This window comes from Vicia villosa, unplaced genomic scaffold (assembly GCF_029867415.1).
Source record: "Vicia villosa cultivar HV-30 ecotype Madison, WI unplaced genomic scaffold, Vvil1.0 ctg.003324F_1_1, whole genome shotgun sequence".
In the NCBI taxonomy this organism is placed as follows: domain Eukaryota; kingdom Viridiplantae; phylum Streptophyta; class Magnoliopsida; order Fabales; family Fabaceae; genus Vicia; species Vicia villosa.
The window spans coordinates 147,531-154,799 of NW_026706175.1; positions in this window are offsets into that span (position 1 = coordinate 147,531).

Here is a 7,269-nt window from a genome sequence, read left to right on the forward strand (position 1 = left end):
GTGCCTTTGACACTTTATTCCTCAAGGCTCCAATATGCATAACTACTTACAAAACACAGGAAAAACTATCAAATGGTATAAAAGTATATGAAAATACAACTATTCATAAAGTATACGTATCTATACACAAAACGGGGAATTATTCAAACGGTATTAACAAAAGTATCGATAAGTGCCACTATTTACATACACAAAATAAGTACATTTTGGCACTTATCAACATGTATTATACTAATTCCTATTATGGAGGATTAGTGAATCGTTACCTATGGTGATGATAGAAATTTGGTGTACTCTGGTTTCAAGAGGGAATCGATCCTATGGTGGGTGTCATACCCCAATTTTTGACCCTAAGATCATACATCATTTGCATTTCAATCATCAATCAAGATCACAATCTTGAGGTATCATTTTTCCTTTGAGGGGAATCATCAAGCACTTTTAGCTTTTTATTTGTTATACTAACCCAAATACCAAAAACATTGCTTTGTTTCTTTGTAGGCTTTTGTTTTGTAGGTACCAAGCCAAGACATGCAATAAACAAGGCATTTTTCACATTTTTGACTGATGAAATCGATTTCCCTACTGGGTAAATCGATTTCCCTGCAGCAATCATCAACAAAATCACATTCTGGACAGCATGAAATCGATTTCCCTCCTGGGTAAATCGATTTCCCTAGTGTATTTTGCGCCAAATTCTCTTCTGGAATAGAGTGAAATCGATTTCACTCCTGGGGAAATCGATTTCCTTAAGGCGAAATTCAAAAAAATATAAGGAGGGAAGCTTGACATCATTTTGGCACCTTTTTCTTTGATTATTTTTGATCATTTTACCAATTTTCCACCTCATCAAAATTAACCCCTTCATTAGACCCACTTAAACCCCATTTTACCACTTTTTACCATTTAATTGCCACTTTAATCACCAATTAAACACAAGCTAATTACCAAATGCAAAAAGACCAAACTACCACTACTCTTGCTCTCATCCTATAAATAGAGGCCACTACTCTCTCATTTCTCAAGCTTGGAGAGCCAAAAAATTGCTTGCAAATTCATTTCTCACCCTTTCCAAAACCCTCATCCAAAGTTCACTTTCATAAGATTAGTGAGATTCACATTGAATCTTGCTAATTTTGAACTAAGCCTCCTACATTTCACTCTTTTCTTTGTTTGATCATCTTCAAATTTGAAGGATCTACACACCTTGTGCTTGCTCTTGAAGCTACTCCAAAATCTTTGTTCAAGAAGTGGTAATTTGCTAGATCCATGATGTAGATCTTTATTGCTTGTGTTCAATGCATCTTTGATGCTATATTGATGATATTTGTTGGTTTTGTGATGGAAATTCCGTGCCCAAGTTGATGTGTGATCATAAGGTGTTTGTATATTTGTTCAAATCAAGTTTCATGTCTTTAAATGCTGTTTTTGCTGAAATTTACATTGAGGAAATCGATTTCCTTAAGGCTGAAATCGATTTCCTGCTGAACGTAACTTGTTTTTTTGAAAACTGCACTATGGAAATCGATTTCCCCCTGCATGAAATCGATTTCCAGCAGGCAGAATGTGGTTTTTTGCCTTTTTTGTGATTGTTTTGGCTTCCTTCTTCCTACACTTCATTAATATCATTGGATCTAGGGTGTTGATAGGTTTGAAATGGCCTAATCCACCAAAATGGATGAATGATATTAATGATAGTGTGAGTTGATTATCTTTTGTGTTTTCATCCTTATTTTCATCTTATTTTTCTTTTGATCGATGAAAGTCTTAATATCTTGAGAATTCTATGGATTCTTGATGAAGACTAGATCAATTTGTTTTCATTCTTATCTTTTCATCTTATTTCCTTTTGATCGATGAAAGTATTAATATCTTGAGAATTCTATGGATTCTTGATAAAGACTAGATCAATTTGTTTTCATTCTTATCTTTTTTCATCTTATTTTCTCTTGATCGATGAAAGTCTTGATATCTTGAGAATTCTATGGATTCTTGATAAAGGCTAGATCATTTCTTCTTCTCCTTCTTATTTCTTTTGATTGATGATCTTGATACATGGAGAGTTCTCCTACATTTGTCCCGACTCGATAAAAGATCAAATATGGAAGAGAATTGTATGCGGTTGATTTATGACTTATGGAAATTTATCGTGTAGTCGCTATGATTTTATCAAAGCTTCTGATAAGTTTCTATTGACCTTAAATCCGAGTACATCATTCACTCACCATCGATCTTCATTACTAACTTTGATAACATACTTGACAAGTTTCAAGATGGTTATCTTTAACATCTAACAACTAACTTTAATTTCCGCCATTTATTATACCGCTCTTTATATTTCTCGCTTTATCGCTTTATTTTATCATTTCATCATATTTACATTCCGTCATTTTCTCTTTGTCCATTTGGACGTTTATAATTCCGCTATTTTCTCTTTGTCCACTTGGACATATGTTTATGCTTCCGCTATTTTCCTTTTGTCCACTTGGACCATACTTTACTTTTATGCTAAAACACTAATAAACAACAAAAACCTAAAAAACACATAAGGCTCTCTTTGGACTATTGGTTACTATCCCTAGCATTTTGGAGATTCGGACTTATGGACCTAGTGCCTCTGGACTCTTATTCTGTTATTACTCCGCTGTTATTCTGTCTGTCTGGCATTGGATTGTTGTCCGTTTGTATGTGCAGGTATTGAGATAAGGATTGAGATAAGGATTTTACCCGAAAACAACCGTTACTCTGCCCGATTTTCGTCAGAATCTTAATGTGCTTAATGAAGAGTGGTGCTAAGACAATAAGTTCGTCTGAATCCCCAAGTGATAATGTTGGTTTAGTATTGATATTCCAAAGGATGGGAAATCTACCTTGACTCCTAATGTCAAGTGTTGGCTTCTTATTTCGGTTAGACCGTTTCTTTCCTTAGCTTTTATTTTACGCAATAGGATAGCCTCTTCATCTCCTCCCATTCTTAAATTTTCAAAATCTTCTCCCTTTTTCAAAAACCTTCTTATGTTTGCAATCATTTTCAAAACCTCTTTCTTTAAAAAAAATCTTTTGCCCTTAGTGGCCTTTTTCTTCAAAGTTTAGACACCATTAATTGTCGAAACGAGTGGTCATACCCCACGATTCTGAAATTGATTGATATAATGAGATCTTTTCCGCGTGGGAGAGCTAGTGGCATACTCGTCGATTTAATCCGAGTTGGAGCCCTTCTTTCATTAGCGATGCAAAGAACTCGTTTGTTCTCATGCTCAAGATCAATGGCTGAGTATTTCTCTCCAACGACGATAAAGTGTTTATTCGTTTTAAAAATGTTTTCCCAAAAAAGCGGAACTACATTAGCTCTGACTTCTCCATTGCACCGAGGAGGTATGTAGGCCCAAAGCTAAACGCTTTGCCGAGCTTATTTTAAAAATAAAACAAACCCTTTTTTAGCACACACACACACAGATTTTCAAAAAGGTTCCTGTGGAGTACCACAGATATGAGGGGTGCTTAAAACCTTCCCCTCATATAAGAAACACCCGTACCTAAGATCTCTTCTTTTTGTTTTAAAAAACAAACTTTGGGTTTTTTTCGTTCTTTTCCCTTTTCCTTTGGAAACAATAAAGCGCGGTGGCGACTTTCACTGAAATATTGATTCGAGTCAGTCCCATGGCTTCGATATCAGATTTTCCCCGCTACAGTGGGGATCGTGGAGTAAAATGGACCTAAGTGTTCATAATTTGATACCTCTGATGGGTTTTAGATGCTCTAAACGAAATTGTAGGAAACATTTTTCCTAACATCTAAACGAATATCTATTGCACAAATAACTTGAATTAGGAATAAAAATAAGATGATTACCTCTTGATGTATGTTCAAAATCCTTTTCCTGAAGAGATTAAAAGCCTCACTTGAAACTCCTCTAGTTGATCCACCGAGCAAAGATCTAGATCCTTTGTCTCAACTGCTAGGTTGAGGATGAAAGATTTTGGGAGAGAAACGCTTTATTTCTATGGGGAAAGTGGAATAGAATTATGTGTCAAAGCAAGATCACACCTAAAGTGCAATAGAATTATGTGTGAAAGCAACATCACTACCCACCTAAAAAAATCTATACTAGATAGTTAGAGCAACATCACACAAGACAAAAAGATGACCAGAAAACTCCATTTACCTAACACGCAAAACACACCCCACATTAATAAATCCAGACACTATTTGACGCCTCAAAATATTTTTCCTAATGGACAGCCATTATGAAGCAGCTGCCAAGTGAACACTACAACTTTGGAGGGATCCCAACTCTTCCAAACCTTGGGAAGCCCTTGTGAAACCCCTCATACTTTCCTTTCGAATAACCAATTATAACCAAAAGGTTATCATAAGCAGACCTAACCGAAAATCCCCTTGTTGGTCAAGTTTCTGAACCCAAGTGGCTTCTAGACCAACCCTAACCATTCTAGTAATGAGACCAAGAAAGCCCTCTAAAATTTCCTCCTTCTAAACATGGAAATGCCTCTTCCATATAAAGTTCCAGACCTATACACCCCTCCCAAAATTCATGCAAAGGGATTGATATGACCCTAACATAATGCCAAAACCTGGTCTTTTCACCATCTCCAACCACTTTAACACAAGAAAAGGCGAACCAATCATTCGTCTAATCTGGGGGAGAACCAAGAAAAGAAACTACTTTCCACCAAGGAGACACCCTCCTAAGACCGTCTACCCTACTCCCAAACGGGAAACCGAAGCCCCTAAAGAACATACCTTGCCAAGCAAATATCTTTCCATAAAGAAGGAAAATCCAAAAGGATTATACATTTCCACTTACTTAGCAAAGCAAGATTTACCAATTTAAGATCTATCACCCCTAAGCCACTTGCCCTTTTCTTTGCAGACATATTACCACTTAACACAAGAGACATTTGCTCCACCTTTGGATCCCCCCAAAGAAACATTCTCTGCATTATTATCATTTTCTTCCAGACCGAACCTGACATCTTCATAAAAGACAAAGAACATTGGGATTGAATTCAGCACCCAGTTGAATAGGACTACACTGTCACTTAAACTCATAATTATATTCCTCCAAGAAGCTCATGTCTATATTGAACACAAGGTATAGACGTGTCACCCTTGTACAGTTCAATATTGGATCCTTAGACATTTATCAGTTATGGAGGATGATCAAATTCTATATAGGTCATTCATGTCCCTTAACATGATTTGTGGAGTACGTACCAACCAATTTTGTGGTCATCATGTTACACACAATATTTGAACCTTTATAAGATACTCAACTCCACAACTAGGGTCCATAGTGGTTTCAAGTCAAAGGGAGACTCTCACCATGAGAATAACATATGGCACTTGTATAACACTCTATGTAGTATTCTCGTGACGGGTCAAGCGTATATAAATATTACTCCTAATATTTATACATATGTGAAGACTTGATAAATCTTTATCAATGATTTATGAGATATCATAATCAGTCTATCCACATAATAGTCCTAATGCTTTAATAATATATCACTTTTACAATAAAGCTTAACTGCAAATACTTTCATAATAGTCTTCTTATGTTTAATGAGGTCTCACGATTAACACTAATAAAACTTTTTTAATAGTGTTCTTAATGTTTCATGAAACAGGCTAGCTATTATAGAAACTTTTTTACTTTGAAAAAACAAACATAATAAAAGAAATGTCTTATATTAATCGATAATTCGACACAAGTATCAAGTTCTAATAAAACTTTTACGACTTACGTCAACAAAGGAAAAAGCCCTAGTAGATCCAATTGTATACTTACGACATGGGAATCTTAAAATATTTTTTAGGTTTTGAAATTGCTCACTCTACACAAGGGATTACTTTATGCCAACGCAAATATTGCCTTGACTTACTTCAAGACACGGGTCTGTTAGCTTCAAAACCGGATTCTACTCCCATTGATCCTGGCCAAAAGCTGGACAACAATGAAGATTACCTCCTGCTAGATCCATCACTCTTTCGCGTCATCATTGGTAAGCTCTTATACCTAACACATTCTCATCCTGACAACAGTTGTTGCAAAGCTTTGACATGACTACAAAATAATTCCTCAAAGAAAGCTTCAACTAGAGACTGGCGTCTGAAGTGCATATATGCAACTTCTAAAAGGTCTTGTTTAGTTCGAATGAACTTGTAGGAAAACCCATGCTCCGACTACGTCAGTCTAAGAATGTGGCTTCTATTCTAGTGTGGACCGACGACCGACCTACATGTTTTTTGGTCATCCGAGGAAGTCTTATAAACATGGTATAAAAGATACATTTATTACGTCCATGTAATTTATTCATCATTGTCCTTTGAGAAAGGTGTCCCTTAAGAAATATTCTAAGATGTAAAATCCTAAGGACGCATTATAAATGCTAAAAGAATAATCTAAGCTACACACACTTTCTAATTTAAAACTCTACCCTTGTGACCATCACTAATGGTCTCTACACTCTCACCTCACCATCCATCTCTCTTTCCAAAGTCACAGCTAAACTTCACAATGGTCTCTACACTCTCACCTCACCATCCATCTCTTTTTCCAAAGTCACAGCTATTAATACTTGTACTCTCTGGCATAATAGATTAGGACACACATCCTATGATACTCTTGTTCAAATAAATACAAATTTTCCCTTATCTAATTTGCACAAAAATTATGATCCCTGTGATACTTGTTTCAATGCTAAACAAAAACGTTTACCTTTCTATACTAGTGATACTTCTACTTTACACTGTTCTGATCTCATACACATGGATATTTGGGGCCTTATTTCAAACCCATCTATCAATGGACACAAATATTTCCTCACTATTGTGGATGACCACAGTCGATACTGCTGGATTATTTTTAATGAAATGCAAATCTGAAATATCTAATTTAATCAAAAAAATTGTCACTTTCATTCAAACTCAATTTCAGAAAGTTGTTAAGATTATTCGATCAGACAATGGAGCAGAATTTTTGCTAAAAGATTTTTACAATTCTAAGGGCATTCAACACCAAACCTCTTGTGTTTACACACCTCAACAGAATGGTTTGGTTGAACGCAAACACCAACATTTACTTGGTGTCACTCGGACTCTTCTTTTTCAAGCTAATATACCTAAAATCTTCTGGTCCTATGCTTTACTTTATGTTGTTCACATTATTAACAGATTGCCATCTAAACTTATCAACAATCAAAGCCCTTTTCATTTGCTTCACAATACTCTTCCTGATTACTCTGCTAT